The sequence below is a fragment of the Zingiber officinale genome, chromosome 4B (assembly GCF_018446385.1).
Source record: "Zingiber officinale cultivar Zhangliang chromosome 4B, Zo_v1.1, whole genome shotgun sequence".
Lineage (NCBI taxonomy): Eukaryota > Viridiplantae > Streptophyta > Magnoliopsida > Zingiberales > Zingiberaceae > Zingiber > Zingiber officinale.
In genome coordinates, this window is record NC_055993.1 from 56425947 (window position 1) to 56444740 (window position 18794).

Sequence of the window (18794 nt, forward strand, 5' to 3'; positions counted from 1 at the left end):
ACACAAGGTGATTCGGCCAAAAATAGGATTCGGCCAAGAAGGAAGAAGAGGAAGATCAAGAGTCACACTTTTCATCTCTCATACAAAATCTAATCAAAAACCTATTTATATTCATCTAATGAATACCAAGAGTTTTTTTATCTCTTTGTATTCCTCTTATTGGGTTGGATTATTATATTGGATTAACCATTAATTCAATAACCTAATGAGTCTAATCCATTAATCCAATAGTCTAACCCATTAATCTAATATGTCTAATTCGGATTGGACTCAATCCAATGAGTGGATTCATTTGAGTCTAACTCAATGAGTAACTCAAAAAGCCTAATCATCTCATAATTGGCTCTTAGGGCTAATACCAACAATCTCCCACTAGCACTAGTGCCAATCAACATAAAGATGACACAAACACTTTGGATTAACCCATTATTTTTAAGATCCTTAGTATTTTAGTCAAACTAAAATACCAATCTTCAAACCAACATATTATTTGTGTGTGACCCAATAGACTCTCGTAACGTTGACAATGTATCCAAATCAATATTTTAGATACATAAGCAATGAGTGACATCTAGCAATGCATCATTACTACCCAAGTGACGAGAATGCCGAGATCCGACTTAACCTTTTAGTGACTATTATCTTATATGACTCAGTCCTTCTATCCTTGATATTTAAATTAATCAATGAGGTATAGACCATGTCATCCTTTTATCAATCTTTGTATTTCTTGATCTCTAAGTAGACACACTCAAAATAAATAAGCTTAATATCTCATATTGACTTATTTGAGCATGACCATGTATTTTTGTGCCATACTAATCAAGGGACCCATAAATATCACTTCTGTCATATGGAAGGGATAAATCCCATCTAAATCACTCACATCCCTCCGCATAAGTTATTGCATACCCATCGATCGATTTTATAGTCCACCCTGTTACAAGTGACGTTTGTCAATACCAAAGTATACAACGCCTTATGTAGGGAACCGTAATGACTTCAGGTCTAAGGACTATTCATACCAATAGTCACATGAGAATATTTTTGACACTCATATAATGATCCATGAAACATTCTCATGGAGGGGCATTCAGTATATATTCTCTAATATATACCCATGTGCCAACTTGATATCTCATATCCATGACTTGTGAGATTAAGTCATCCGTTGACCTACATGCTAGTCTCAACGCATTAATATTGTCCTTGCATATTAATACTTAACTAGGAATAGTTAAGAGCAAAGTTCTATACAAATATACAATATCCCACAATCAATTCAACCAATAGACATGTAAGAACCTATTACCCTAATGATGTCGTGACCGTAAGCGCACAGTTGCCATCAAGTAATATAATTTATAAATGTCGATCCCACGAGGACAGAGGATTAAGTACTAATCGGTTATGTACTTCAAATTTAACTAGACAAGGTCAATAAGTGTTTGAATGGAGATTTTCAACTAATACTGTAAAGTAAAAGAAAGAAAATCGAGGAAGTCTTTATGTCAGAAAGTGTTCTAGGCCGTTGGTTTCATTGTAATGGTGGATGTTATACTATGAATTCGCCATTTCTTAGTTCTTTACTTATATGTTTACAGGACAGTCTAAGTCACTACCGAATCCCACTCCGTGATAGTGTATCGAAATACTTTTCCTGCCAGTAACTAGGTATACCATCAAGTGAAGAAGTAACTTAGAGAGTCTGGATTTTCAGTAGAGTACCTCTTGTCACAAGGTCTCCCCCGGGTATACGTTTCTAGATTACATAGGTCACTTGCATAACATATGATCAGGGAAAGTCCATTAAATCAAGTAAAAGACTAATCCATATATAGAATTATCTCCCCTAGGAGGTTATAACCCATATAGAAGGATAGTTACTTTAGATACTCAATTTTGAAACAAGCATCCTAAAGCCATGCCAAGCTATATCGGATCACACACTCAAACGAGACAACAATTTATGCATCTATTTAATGAAAGTTCAGGTTCATGTTTAACTCTAGACACACAGCAATGTATCTAGTACAAAATTCAGATCTATGCATACAGAAATGCCATCTAGATATACAAATTTAAGTTCATAAAAGATAGTCTTGTTACAAGCATTTCATCAAACAGAATAGTACATACAAGCTTCATCAAACTAGGGAATCGACAATTCAATAAAGTTTATAACATCCATACATTACAATTTCTACATACGTTCTAGAACAGTAAAGATCTACTTTATAACAAATATAAATATAATCTAAAGACTCAAATATATAAAAATTTCTAAATCCATAAAGAAATGGAGTAGAAACTTATCTTTGATGTCGAGTGAAGCTTTTTGATGTAGATCTTGGAATGTCGATGAGGATGGAGTAGCAGAATGGCCTCGGATCGTCCAGATGATGACTCCAGATGTAGGGGTTTGACCTAGATGATCTCCTCCGATCCACCAAGCTTCCCCCCTAGGAAGGAGATAAAGTGCCCCTTTTATAAGGGTGAGGCATGGGGTGGTCGTGCCTTTAGGCACGACCAAACCGTCTCTTAGCCATGGCCAGAGCCAAGTTGGCTCTAGCTCAAATAGCTTGGCAGTGCTGAGAGGCACGACTAAAGCTCTCCTCTAGCTACTTAGCCGTGCTTTTTGGCATGGCTTGGGCAGAGGTTGCCCTATTTTGCCTTCATGGCCATGCCATTTAGCATGACCTGTTTTCCAAAATGGAAATCTGGAGATGTGGTCGTGCTTCAAGGCACGACCAAACCTATTTTGGCTCTAGAATGTGGCATGGGCAAGCTCTCTGGCTGTGCCTTTTGGCACGGCCAAAGCCATTCCTGCTCTGGATCTCTTCCTTGGCCGTGCCATTTGGCATGACAGCCTTCCTTTCTTGTTCCTTAACCATGTTGCTCGACTTTTCTTTCCATGGGTAGACAAAGCTAGGTCCTGATCTTCATCAAATGATCTTCCTTTACACCTTTAGAAACTTTTTCCACTCCATACTGCTCCTGAAAATGAAAATAGACTCCGAGCAGATCTCTGAATGCAAGATAGTAATTATGCTCTAGAATATGGCACGAGCAAGCTCTCTGGCTGTGCCTTTTGGCACGACCAAAGCCATTCTTGCTCTGGATCTTTTCCTTGGCCGTGCCATTTGGCATGACAACGTTCCTTTCTTGTTCCTTAACCATGTTCCTCGGCTTTTCTCTCCACAAGTAGACAAAGCTAGGTCCTGATCTTCATCAAAGATCTTCCTTTACACCTTTAGAAACCTTTTCCACTCCATACTGCTCCTGAAAATGAAAATAGACTCCGAGCAGATCTCTGAATGCAAGATAGTAATTATGCTAAAATTAATATGATACAGGGTGCAAAAGCATAGATTATAGACAATGAATGCAAAAAGATGTGCGTTAAACCCTACAAAATAACATATATAATCTATGCACATCACCTAGGATATTATTATACTTATTCATTCGGCACTGAAGTAAAATAAATATAATAGCAAACTTTACCTTTTATTAATAAAATATGATACAATATGTCCTAAGTTAATCAACTCTTGATTGGCTCTTAGGGCTTACACTAAAAATCTCCTTATGTCACTAGTGTCAATCACTGAAATATCTAATATCCATTGACCTACTGTAACCATCATACTTTCTCTGTGCCAAAGCATTAGTTGAAGGATCCGCAATGTTAGTATCAGTCAATATTCTGCATAGTCTCACATCTCTTCTATCAATGATCACTCGAATGAGATGGAAGCACCATAATATCTAATACCGAGCATCACCATTTAAGTAAAATACATACCCTGACTGTGATTTGGAATCATCCTTATTAGTTTGGAATCTACCATCGATGTAACCCTTTACAGCAAGATCTTCATTACCTCCAAAGATTAAGAAATAATCTTGAGTTCTTCTCAAGTATTTAAGAATATTCTTGACTGTTGTCCAATGACCTTCACCTGGATCTGACTGGTATCTACTCATTATGCTTAATGCATATGAGACATCTAGGTGAGTACAAAACATGATGTACATGATAAATCCTATAGCAGATGCATAAGAAATCTGATCTATGCGGTCCATTTCTTCCTTAGAAGAGGGGCATTGAGTCTTTGAAAGACTCACAACATGTGACATTGGAAGGAATCCCTTCTTAGAATCCTACATGGTAAAATGTTTAAGCACCTTATCATATATGTACTCTGACTTAGACCAAGCAATCTCTTAGATCTATCTCTATAGATCTTGATGCCTAAAATGTAGGTTGTTTCATCTAAGTCCTTCATTGAAAAATAATTTCCAAGTCAAGTTTTCACTGACTTAAGAGTAGGGATATCATTTCCAATGAGAAGTATGTCTTCTACATACAATATGAGAAAGATGACTGTGCTCCCACTAACCTTCTTGTAGACACAAGGTTCATCTTCATTCTTGATGAAACCAAACGCTTTGATCATATCATTGAATCGAAGATTCTAGCTTCTAGAAGCTTGCTTTAATTCATATATGGATCGTTGTAACTTATATACCTTTCCAGTATGCTCTGGATCTACAAAACTCTCAGGTTGTGTTATATACACCTCCTCGAGTAGATTTCCATTAAGAAATACGATTTTGACATCCATATGATAGATCTCATAATCATAGTAAGCTGCAATAACAAGCATGATCTGAATGGACTTTAGCATCGCAACTGGTGAAAATGTTTCATCATAATTTATACCGTGAATCTGCTTGAATCCTTTAGCCACTAATCTACCTTTATAGGTATGCATATGATCATCCATGTTAGTATTCACTTTGAAGACCCACTTACACCCAATGGGTTTGATCCCTTCATGTGGACAACCAAAGTCTATACTTGGTTAGTGTACATGGATTTTATCTTAGATCTCATGGCCTCTAGCTATTTCTCAGAATTTGTACCTTGTATAGTTTTCTGATAAAATGTAGGCACGTTGAGAGCAACTAGCGCTACATCACCGTTATCAAACAAGAGAAAAGAATATCTCTCAGGTTGACAACGGGTCCTATCAGATCTACGTAGAGCTTGTGCTACTTGAATAAGTTGTTGCTCCACAACTTCTTGCGGTGTAATAAAATCATGATCCACAACATCTTGTAGTTCTTGTTCAGTTTCCATCAAGGTGTTAGTGCTAGTTTGTGTATCTTGAATTTCTTCAAGTTCGACTTTACTCCTACTAGTTTTTCTAAAAACAAATTCTCTTTCTAGAAAGACACTAATTCTGGCAACAAACACTTTATTTTGTGTGAGATTATAAAATTAATATCTCTTTGTTTCCTTGGGATATCCTACAAAATAGCACTGGTTTGATTTGGGTCCTAGTTTATCTGAGACTTATCGTCGAATGTAAGCCTCACATTCCCAAATCTTCATAAAAGACATCTTGGGACTCTTCCCAGTCCATATCATATATGGTGTCTTTATGATGACCTTAGATGAAATGTGGTTAAGTGTGAAAGCAGCCATCTCTAGAGCATGCCCCTAGAAGAAAGTAAAAAGATCGGTTTGACTCATCATCGATCGTACCATATCTAATAAAGTATAATTTCTTTTTTCTGATACACCATTCCATTGTGATATTCTAGGTGGAGTGAGTTGAGATATGATCTCACACTCAACGAGATGGTCATAAAACTCTTGGCTAAGATATTCCCCACTTCGATCTGATCGAAGCATTTTAATACTCTTACCAAGTTGATTTTGTACTTCATTCTTGAATTCTTTAAATTTTTCAAAGGATTCTGACTTGTGTCTCATCAGATACATATAGCCGTACCTACTGAAATTATCAGTGAAAGTAATGAAATAATGATAGCCTCCTCTAACTGCTATTCTGAAAGGGCCGCATACATCAGTATGTATGAGTCCTAACAAGTCATTAGCTCTTTCATTCTGTCTTTGTCATCTTGTCTTGAAGACAAGATTTGCATAACCTCATATGATTCAAAATCAAATGAGTCCAAAAGTCCATCTTTATGGAGTTGAGATATGCGATTCTCATTTATATGACCTAAGCGACAATGCTAGAGATATATTTGGTTCAAATTATTAGACTTGAACCATTTGGTATTTATGTTATACATTGGATTGTCAAAGTCTAGAACATAGAGTTCATTCACAAGATGTGTACTACAATAAAATATTTCATTGAAATAAATAGAACAACATTTGTCCTTTATTACAAATGAAAAACCTTTCTTATCCAAACAAGAAATAGAAATAATATTCTTAGTTAAGGCAGACACATAACATCACTCTTCAAGTTCTAAAACAAGCATAGTGGGTAAAGATAAGGAATATGTTTCTACAACTATAGCAACAACTTTTGCGTCATTGCCTACTCGTAGGTCCACTTTACCCTTTGTCAATATTTTACTATTTCTCAGCCTCTACACATTAGTACAAATGTGAGATGCACACTCAGTATCTAATACTTATGAAGAAGAAATAGATAGATTGACTTCTATAATATATATACCTGAGGCAGAAGTCTCACTTCTCTTCCTTTTCAGTTCCTTTATGTACATCTTGCAGTTCCTCTTCCAGTGTCCGGTCTCACCACAGTGGAAGCAGGTTCCTTCCTTAGCAATCCCACATTTGGATTTCAATGCATGAGTCTTGCCCTTGCCTTTGGCTTGGGTCCTACCCTTAGTTTTGGGTTTCCATTTGCCTTTTTTCCTTTTGGAACCATCAAAATGGTACTAGGCTTTGCCTATTAAGGTTGAGTTCAGTAGTTCTTAGCATGCTCAACATATCAGGCAATGGTTTGTCAATTTCATTCATGTTATAATTCATGACAAATTAACTGTAACTCTCGGGCAACGACTATAAAATTAGGTTAGTAGCCAATTCTTGGCCTAGTGGAAATTCCAACCTTTGTAGATCATTTTAAGCACATAAGTCCTACGGGACTTCCTTCTTGCATTCTGCATTGAAATAGAGCCTTGGAGATCTGAAATCTCTCATGCCTTGCTTGTCCTTGATACAGTTATCTAAGATGTTTAACCATGCTTGTCCTTGATACAGTTATCTAAGATGTTCAACCATATCATAAGCATCCATGTTCTCATGTTGCTTCTGAAGCTTAGAGTTCATGGTTGCGAGCATAAGACATGATACATCTAATGCATCATCTTGATGCTTCTTATAAACATCCTATCAACTCTAGTGGCAGTACTAGAGTTAGTTCAAGAATGAGCTGCTCTAGGACGTATAATTTTCTCTATTGCTTGAGAACTATTCTCAAGTTTCGGTACTAGTCTAGGAAGTTAGCTCCATTGAGATTGTCCTTATGAAGGACAGATCACAAAGATAGTGTATTAGATGTACTAGACGACATAATGATCTATAATAATAAAATTCATAAATAAGTATCATATTTAGATTATTTAATTAGGCCTTCAATTAAATAATTCTCTTACTAAATTCTAAATCTTAGTGGGAGCAAGTCACTACTAGCTCTAACCTAGGAGAAAAGACATTCAAGTGGGATAAGATCCATATTCTACCTCATCTTAAGTTAACTTTGACTAATCATCCAAGACTTGTATAATTTAGGTAGGTTAACGTGTACCAATTGGATAAGATCCATATTATATCTTATCTTGAGTTAGCTTTGGCTAATTACCCAAGATTTATATAACTTAGATAGACAACGTTTACCAATTATATCCTATGTAACTCTTGTATCATTGGGTGAACAAGACTATTTATTCATTTTCCCATCTTATGAAATCTACATTATAACACATCTTGAGTTAACTTTGGCTAATCACCCAAGACTAGTATAATTGAATTACATCGTATGAGATATGCCTCTAAGTTCTCAATCCAATTGAGGTAACTTAGTTAAGTCACACCCAAAGTCCAATAGTTGGATATCACAATTGTCCTGTCATACTTTACCAAGATAAAATGAGTCACTTTACTTTGACAAAACCTGACTACAAATGATCGAGGTATTAGTGAGTACAAAATTTTGGTAGGCATATGAAAAGGACCAAATTATGATAGCTACACATGCATCACATACATTTATGACATATCATGGCATACATCAATCTATACACTAATTAAATGTGACATAAATATGGCCCCATAAACTAGGATCTTCTCAAGATAATGAGAAGATCGAAAGGTCAACTTAGGTCTAAGCATCTTCTCCAAGTGCTTCCTTGGTCATCATGTGTTGTTGTCCTTCTCCTTTTTTTCACCATCGCCCATTAGATTCATTTTTTCTCTAATGTGTACATTACAAAATCTAAAAAAATATCGAGTTACATTCGAGGGTAGTCTAAAGTTACAACAGGAGTGATAAAAGATGAAGGCACGACTCGCAGGTCATATTATGAATTATAACATCACACACATAATCATATTAGGGTAGAGGACCATAACCATGTACCATGTACCATGTTATATATATTCACAATATCCTTATGACATAAAATCTACCATGATTTAATAAAGAGTTATGAGTCGCAACGCCATGACGGTCCCGCTAGCCGGTTAGTGAGCAGGGGTCAAGGGGGAAGCACCCCTTGTGGGGGTGAGGGGGCAGCACCTTTGAAGCAAAAAATATTTTGCATACTTTATTGTATGAGTTGTTGTTATGCCTAAGACCCTACTACCCACAATACCAACTATGTTTCGTTCCCAACAAAATACCTTTGGCAAAGACCTTGTTAGTCACAACACCAACTATGTTTTGTTCCTAACAAAACATCTTTTGGCTGAGACTCATAATTTGGCTGAGACTCAGTTTTGCGAGATCATTTTGTTCACAATAACTTTGTTTCGGTCCCAACAAACATAGATTCATAATCATGCAAATCATAGTAAACATCTCATGCAATTTCTATATCACATATAAAATCTAACAACTTAGTATACACCTTCGCAAGTGACTCTGATACCATTGTAGGGATCTAGTGCACTAAATATGCGAAATGCGCAGCGAAAAATTTACTAGATCCTCTCTAGAAGATCTATGCGAAGGTAAAAACTATTATATACTAATTTTGATGAGATTTATACCTTTGTTGCGTGCCTTTCACAATCCCAGCAGCAACTTTTCTTTAGATGCAGATCTCAGTACGATCAAGCGCCCACACCCCTATGGTATCCACTCAAACACATCCTTCATTCATCACTTGAACTAAGCCTTCGGAGAAGAACCACCTTCGTGGTGCTATCCACACAAGGTGATTCGGTCAAAAATGGGATTCGGCCAAGAAGGAAGAAGAGGAAGAAGAAGGGAAGATCAAGAGTCACACTTTTCATCTCTAATGAAAATTTTTATCAAAAACCTATTTATATTCATCCAATGAATACTAAGAGTTTTTTTTATCTCTTTGTATTCCTCTTATTGGGTTGGATTATTATATTAGATCAACTATTAGTCTAATAACTCAATGAGTCTAACTCATTAATCCAATAATCCAATGAGTCTAACCCATTAATCTAATATGTCAAATTTGAATTGGACTCAATCCAATGGGTGGATTCATTTGAGTCTAACTCAATGAGTAACCCAAAAAGCTTAATCATCTCATAATTGGCTTTTAGGGCTAATACCAATAAAGAAAAAGTGGAGTAAGCTGGGAGCTGATGCTTAATAATCAAGTCTCAAGTGGAATCAGCTAGGAGTAGTAGCTTGACAACTTAGTCTTCTAGATGAGTTAGTTGAGAATTGAATATCTAAACACAAAGTAAGTGCAAATAACTTTCAATTTTCTATCATGTAACAACTGTAGGAAAGTAATGTTTGATGGTTCGAGATGACCGGAGGGAGTAAAGGGAAACTAGCTGGTGAGAACTCTCGACAAGGGAATTCAGAGGGTCTAAGCGATCGTATCAAGTCATGGCATCTAGAGGATACAGGCAACCATAATAGATTCTAGGCGATCTGAAGATGGCATTATCAGCAATCTGAATAAGTCAAGCCAAGATCAGGGTTGACCCCTCTCCAATTGATTGAAGAGCTTTGTTAACATTATCTAATGGATAAAAATTACAACCATAAAAATTGCAGCCACGTCAACACCTATCTAGGTGATCGGGGAGGTGTTGGGATCCTATGTATAAAATAATACATAATGTAGTGGAAAAAGGATTCCTCCAAAGATCCTTATAAATACCAGATATTATATTTTCCTATTCTATCAGATAGAATGGTTACCTTTGTTGCGTGCCCAAAGTAATCCCGACGACAATTTGTCTTTGGATGCAGATCTCAACACGATCAAGTGTTTGAGCCTCTATGGTATCCATATTAACACATTTCTATCCATCTCATGAACTCACAACTTGGAGAAGAAACAATCTTTGTTGGGTTAGCAACAAAGTAAGGAAGTTTCGGCCAAGAAAAGAGGAGGAGGAGGAGGAAGAAGAAGAAGAAGAAGAAGACTAAAGGTCTCTTACATGAAAATGCATAGCCAATTCATTTTGTACTCATCCAAGGAATACAAAAAGTCTTTTGCCTTTTGGTCTTCTCTTTGATTAATGCTCCATTAAACTTTTTAATGGACATTAATCCTAATAAATCATCATTATTCTTCTTTAATGCATAATTAATCTCCATTAATTATCTTTAATGGGTTAGATTTTAACATATTGGATTAACTATTAACACAATAAGCCAATCTATATCCATTAATCTAATAAGCCTAATAATCTTATAATTGGCTATTAAGGCTAATACTAATAAAAGTCTCAAGGGTTATAAAAAGAGCTTCAAAACAAAGCTTGAAAATCACTCTTGTGCTCTAAGTGCTCTCTCACATTCTGTTATGTGATGATGCAACTTGCGCTTCATTTCTGATTGACAACATTTAAGTAACATTTTCATTCTATTTTTGTGTTGCCATATTTTTATATTTGTGTTTAACTTTTTAGATTCTTTTTCGGTAAGGTTTTCTCATATCCGGAGGCTTTCTAGAAAGGGAAAATTAGGTATAAGAATCATATTTTTATAACTACTACGTGTGTTTACATTTTTGATTTGGTAAATCAACTGCTTGCATGCTCAATTATTAACTAAATCTTTTGCATGCTTACATTGCTTGTCTTGCTTGATTAAATTAGTCTAAGTAATTTTTATATCTGCTATGCTACTCTATCGATTCAATTATTTTTGTTATTATTTGCTCATAGAATTTGTAATGCTAGTCACCCCTCTAGCATCGAGTTCGATCCTACAATTTCGTATTAGAGCAGGTTGAGTTGATAGTACGCTAGGAAAGCCTGATTAAGTGCATATCTAAGCTGGGTAAGGAGTACTCTACCTAGTGCATCTAGTCAAGTGAAACTAGTTGAAGCTACTCACCTTACTCTAAATCAAAAAGACTAGACATTGTATTAAAGTTGATTTAGTGCTAAATTCGTAAGTTAGCTTTGTCTTAGGAAATGATCATTGATCCGATTAAGAAGACTCCTGTGTCTTGCCATTACTTGGAAGTTAACTTAGAAACTCTTGCTCAATTAGCCCAAACCAAAACTTGAATCTAACATACAGAGAACTTTATGCTTTGAGACAAACAAACAATTAAATTGATTAACAATCCGAGTCTAGCCCAAACCTAATTCAAACCTTAACTATAACCATATCAAACCCAAATTAAGCCCATATCCTTTCCCAAACCTTAATACAACTTGAACAAATTTGTGTTATATATGATTTTGGTACTAACCCAAGGCTTGTAAGAATCTTAGAAAAATATCTTACAAGAAGGATTTAGCATAACTCACCCTCCTCTCTTCAATGGAAAAATTTTTGCCAATTGAAGGAGAAATATGGAATACATTCTTAAAACTAACTCAGAATGCTGAGAAAGTATCCAAAGTAGAATCGACTTGCCAAAGGTGAGCTATGCAGGTTCGAATAATGGACAAGTAGCAGCATGAAGCAAATAGCTCAGTCAAATGTAAAAGTAATAATCATAATTCTTTGTGATCTAACTCAACCTCAAGCTGAGAAAGTCAGACCATTTAAAGATGCAAAAAAAAAAAAATTTTGAGAACAACCAAGTGCTGTAAATAAAGAAGTTGAATCTGAACAAGTTAACTATATCAATCTTATGGCTCAAGCAAATTTCGAGGACACAATTAATGAAGTCAAGTCCAAATTAGAATATGAAACTAGGTCAGATGTCAATAAAGATAAGTTAAAAGTAATTGAGTCAGGTAACATTCCTTTAAATTTGAGTTTATTTATTAAGAAAATTTTTTATGTTGAAAACCCCCTGTCTACTTTACTTTGCATGAATAAGTTGTATGATACTTACTATAAAGTAAAATGCCTTTTAACTAAGTACATTGAGGAACTAAACTTGACTTTATTAGGAGTTAAAGGCACATACACACTTAACCTAGTTTATGCTTTATACAAATGTCTTACGACACAACAAGAGGATACTTTTGGACATATTAAAAAATTAAGTTATAATCAGCCAGGGCATAATTTGTATTGGATCCCCAATCATCATGTTAATTATTTGAATTCAACTCATGTTAACTCTAACTCTAACCCAGGAGAAGATAGAAACTTTTGGATAAAAAAATAAACCTTCAATTTAGGGGAGCTAACTTTTATTTTTTCTTAGACTAGGATTTAGTAGCTAGTGTGACTTATTTCTGTTAAGCTTAATCTCAAATTCATGATTATTACTTGACCTCATTTGGTTTTAAAGCTACTTGATTTTACTAAATTGCTTACATAAGAAGTTATTTAAAAGATTTAAATTACTCACTTAATGGCTTGCTTAATTATTCACTTATTCAAATCATTTTATTTAACACTCACATGTCAATACTTATATTAATGTTCGCTTGCTTATTCACTTATTGTGAACTTACTTAGAGTTAATATTTGTACTCAATGATTTCTTAGATTTATTTTAGAAAATTCTTCATATGAACTTAATTAAGTGTAGGATTAAAACTTAGATAGAAATATCATTCTCAAAAAGTCAACATCGTTGACTCTCCGGTCAAGTTGAATGCTAGTTTCAGCTAGTTTTTAACTAAGAATGATCACTTGACTTGATCAATATTTATTTTTTAAATTTATGATGATATACTAATATAAGCATATGAAATCTAGGTTTGAACTTAAGCATCTCACCCCATTCTAAGTATCTTAATACACAAGCAAGGAACTCTAAAGTGCTTATAAGATGCCAGCTACCTACATCTATAGGTTTATACTATCTACGGTGTAACCTAGGCTAAATCCATAAAACATAAACATAGGTTTTTAAAAAATATAAGTTTTAAAAGATATAAATTTTTGAAAAATATAGAATTTGAAAAAGAACAAAACATATGTACAAAATTTCATGTGATAAAAATTAAATCTTATTCTACAAAACACATACCTAATTTTCATCTTAAGTTACTAAATTTGGATTTGGATCAGTTAAGTTTAGTTTGGATTCAGCATAGTTAAGTTTAATATTTTCTTTTGCAATGTGATCTTTAACAAAATGATGTTTAACTTTTATATATTTTGTTCTTGAGTGGTGTATAGGATTCTTAGTTAGGTTTACTGAACTTATGTTATCAATAAATATTTTAATATTTTTGTAATCTAATTCAAAGTCTTTTAAAGTATGAATCATCCATAATAGTTGTACAACACATTCATCCATGACTATGTATTATGCTTTATTGTTGATAGAGCAATATATTATTATTTTCTACTAAACTAAATTACTAGTAATTGTCCCAATAATTGACATCCTCAACTTGTACTTTTTCTATCTAACATACAACTAGTATAATCTAAGTTAACAAAACTAACTAGTTTAAAATTAGCAATCCTAGGATACCACATTCTTATGTTAATTATTCCTTTAAGATATCTAAAGATTCTTTACATATTTGATAAGTGAGGTTCTTTATCACAAGTTTAATATTTAGTATAAATACTTGTTGTAAATAATATGTCGGGTCTGCTTATAGTTAAGTATAACAAACTTCCTATAACACTTCAAAAATACTTTAGATCTACTAATTTTCTATTTCAGTTATTATCTAACATAATATTGGTTGCCATAAGTGTTTTTATTTCCTTAGCATTTTCCATGCCTAAAATTTTAATTAATTCTTTTGTATATTTATTTTGGTGCACACAATTTCCTTCTTTAATTTATTTTATTTGTAGCCTTAAAAAATGTAGGATCAATATGCTGGGGGGTGAATAGCACTCATGACTTTTCATGTTTTTCACAAAACACATAATACATAGCAGAATAGAAAGAGTAAAAGAAAATAAACAGTCGACACAAGTTGGTTTTATTTGGTTTGAACCTTGTAACAACTCTTACTCTAAGGTTCACGATCGTCGATCACTTTCATTGGACAATTCACTATCAATTCTGAATAAGTACAAGTATGAAATTATAATATTAAAACAACTGTTAAGTAAAGTATACCGACAACTACATATCTGAAGATTTTTGTGGTAGGTCGTTGGAGTAGTGTTATAGTGTCGTTGAGGGCTTTTCTGAGCAGCGGGCAAAAGTGAAAGTCCTTTGGATTGTTGTCTTCAAGTTGCTGGTCAAACCCTCCTTTTATATCCCCATCCGGGTGCCTGGATCCACCCTTGGGTGCTCTCACTAGGCTAACATGGCATGCTCTCATTGAAATTTGATCTAGTAAACTTTATCCATGTTTAGGTGCCCGGACTAGTCCAAATGCTTGGATCGATGACGTGGGTCATCTAGTCGACACGCTTAACTCAGGTTGTCGATAAAATTTACTGGTCTGGGAGCCTGGAGCAACTCCAGGTGCCTAGATAGTCTGGATTCCTCGGTGATGAAGGCAACCACCCCGACGCTCCATCTTCACCACTAACTTGAGCACTTGGAACAACTCTGGGAGCCCGGATGTCCGAGCGCTTGGACAGGCTCTGGGCGCATGGAGCCTATTTTTCTAGCCTTTGATTCTTTCTATAATACAAAGTTAGTCCAACAAATAATATGTAAAGCAAGGTAAATTTTGATAATCGCTGGACTGTCTGGTTCTAACTTTGAGTTTCACTGAAACTCTTGGTCAGATCGATACCTACTGTTCTCTCTACGGGGAATGCATCCTCACCTACTCCTCTCAGGAGATATTACCTTTTTTCAAACTGATCCTTCAAACTATTTAGACTTTTGCTCAGCATCCGATACCTCAGGACTTTCCGCTGGAATTCCGAATCCCAACCCGTCTAGTCTTTTGCATAGCGTCCACGACCTCTAGGACTTTCACCTAGTGTCCTCGACCCTAGGATTTTGCCGGATGCCCTTGACCTACCAAGATTTTGTCCAGTCTCATGGATCAGGACTTCATTGCCTAGTTGCAACTAAGGCTTTCCACGTACCTAGTGTCCACTAGGACTTCTTTCCCTAGCCTCAACTAGGACTTTCACCTTGCCTAAGATCATTTAGGACTTTTCTACACACTTAGTTAGACTTATTAGATCACAACACAACTTAACTTTGAATCATTACAAAATATTAAAATACAAGTTTGATTAGCTATTGCTTCCAACACCAACAAAAAGAAGGTTAATTCTCTTACTAGGCTCATTCAAACTTGTTTTCGATTAGGGTTATAGATTATTTCAAAAAATTTGAGTTGGTTGACTTGAACACTATATCATCTACATATACCTATGCTATAAATATATCTAATCCAAGGGATTTTATAAAAAGAGTTGAGTTAATTCATCATTCTTTAAACCCTTTGAATTTAGATAATTAGATAGTCATTCATACTAAACCCTAGGTGCTTGTTTTAAATTATATAAAGTCTTTTTTAACCTAAATATATGGTTTGGACATTCTAAATTTTTAAACCCAGGTGATTGACTTACATAAACTTCTTCTTTAATTAATCATTTAAAAATACGGATTTAACATTCACTTACAAGCTTTGTTTCTAACGATTTCACCTTTATCATCTAATTTAATATGAAAAACCATTTAGTGTCTATTATTGATTTATTTTTAGGTGGAGACATTAAATCCCATACTTTATTTTTTTTTCAAATTGGGCTAACTCTTCTTGTATTGCTATCACCCAGTCAGGATCATACAATGCTTCATATATAATTTTGGGTTCAATTTTAGAAATTAAGACTATTTGACTTATATTTCTAAAGGCTAATCATGTTTGAACTCTTAAATAAAGATCACTTAAAATTTATTCAATTGGATGTTTTGAATTTATCCTTAATGTTCTTGGGTTAAATTCTTATTCTTGTTCATTTTGTCCTTCTTCTTGTTGTTGATTTTGTCTTTCTTCTTCATGTTGATTTGTAGTTATATTTTTACTAACTTACATTAATTCATAGTTCATTTTCTCAAAATTTAATTGTTCATCTTTTTATTGATTTAAGTTAATTGCTTAGAGTAATAATTTTCATCAAATGTTACATTAGTGATTTCTTCAACTTTTAGTGTTGACTTGTTATGTCATATTCCGAAGGTATACTTATCTAATGAGACTGATAGTACCTGTTACGTCACCGCAAGTGCATGGTTACATCGTCAGTAATACAAAAGATATCGAACCCATAGAGACTATTGATTAAGCACTAGTTAACTTCGCACGGTGAATTATCTAGACAAATGTAAGATTGGTTGGGAATGAGAGTAAGAGATAGAGAAAAGAGAAGAGAGAGGACAAGAAAAGAAGTGAGAGAAGGGTAAGAGGATGAATGATAGATGTTAGGATTTTGGTTTCGTTGTGATGCTAGTTAATGTCCCAATGCATTGTTCATCTAATTAACTCTATACTTACACTCGTGTAGGAGTTCTAACTAGAGTCCAGTACAATCTCGCGAAGATCACACCAAAAAGTTTACCCATGTTCTACCGCCATTAAGTAGAAGAGGTAATTTAGGAAGTTCGATTATAGGGAACATCCTTCTGTCACAAGGGCTCACGGTCCACGTTCCTAGATTACACAAGTCACTTTCTAACAGTAGATTAATGTAATTAAGCACAAGAGGTAATTTGGGAAGTCTAATTATAGGGAACATCCTTCTATCACAAGGGCCCACGGTCCACGTTCCACGTTCCACGTTCCTTGATTACATAAGTCACTTCCTAACATTAATTTGGGAGAGCCCTTTAAACTCTAATTAGTTTTCCTAGTAGAGAGTCGATCTCTGTTTCAAGGAACTGCTGTAGAAAGTAACGGATGCCTTTTGTCACAAGGTCTCATGATCTTACATTCCAAGGCTCTTCCTCTACATGGTGATCTAACCTTGCATCTACATGGATTTACCTCACACACATTTCGTCAAATGCATACAAAGCACAACACACATAGATAATGATATAAATACTTCATTGCATAAGAAAATATCCAAATACGTAGTTCATACATCCACAATCACATCATAGCTACTTCCTATATCTTAGATCTAGAGATCTACTCTATAGCAAAGGAAATACAACCAAAGACGAAGAAAGAAGCAAACTACAACCCAATAAAAAGAAGTAGTGAGAGGAGAGTGCTTATCCTTGAAGTGTGGCGTCCTTGGAGGCACTCCCTTGCTCTGGAGGTGGACGGATCGATGAAGATGTGGTTTCTAGGGTTCTCTCGTGAGGGGAGAACCCTTCCCCAAGCAATGGGGAAGAACCCCAAGCCAAAGATAAGTGAAAATGGGAGAAAAACCCCTTTTATAGAGCAGGACATGTGCACCACATGGCCGTGTTTATCCACATAGTCTCATAAATCTTGCTTTCAGCCAAGGTGACACAATCGTGTAGATTCACATGGCCATGTTCTGCTTTTAGCACCAGATGGCCTACACGACCGTGTGGCTCACACGACCTAGTTATATTTGCTCTCTGGAAAATGTTGCACGGCCGTGTGGCTCACACGGCTTGGGCATACATGACTTCTGGAGAGATGGCACGACCATGACATTTTGCACGACCTTGCCTTGCTTTGCCTCTGGATTGTTGGCACGACCGTGTGCTGCCTGAGTACGGGGAGATTGACATGGCCGTGTGGGTCACACGGCCGTAGCATGATTCACTTCAAGATGGCCACACGACCGTGTGGCCCACATGACCTAAGTTTGATTTCTTCCAGAGTTACTCTTGTGTGTGTTTTACTCAATTTTCACTTCAATATGCGCCCTGTCAATCAAATATGTAAAGAGTAGATCTCCGAATAGAATATAATGGAAGTATGACATTATAATGAAATAGGGTACAATAAGCATACATTATATGCATGAAGTACAAGTAGATGTGCGTCAAAGTATGCATAAAAGTGTATATAATCTACGCACATCAGTACCCCCTTGTGCGTAGAGACAACACTACAAGCAGGAATAACTATAACAATAGAAGATGAAATAACCGACTACACAATAGAGAAATATATCAAACCCAATCAACATACAAACTAAAATGACTGCGTATCAGTACGACTTAACACAACAAGTACATAACCGAATAAAAGAAACCATAAGACCAAATTCCACACACAAGTTATTTATTACACGAACAAGTCCGAACACCAATAATGCATGTAAAAGCAATCACAGGGAAAAACGCTTGATGTGACATGGGACTCCACATATCTATCATCTACCTATTACTTGAAAAAAGAAAGTACAATAGTGTAGCGAGTCCAAATAACTCCGCGAGTATAGATAAGAGATAGTGCATGATAGATAGTACATGATCAACATAATGTAAGAGTTCAAGTGGAATACAGTCAAAGAAAAATATTCACCATCTGAAGAAAACAT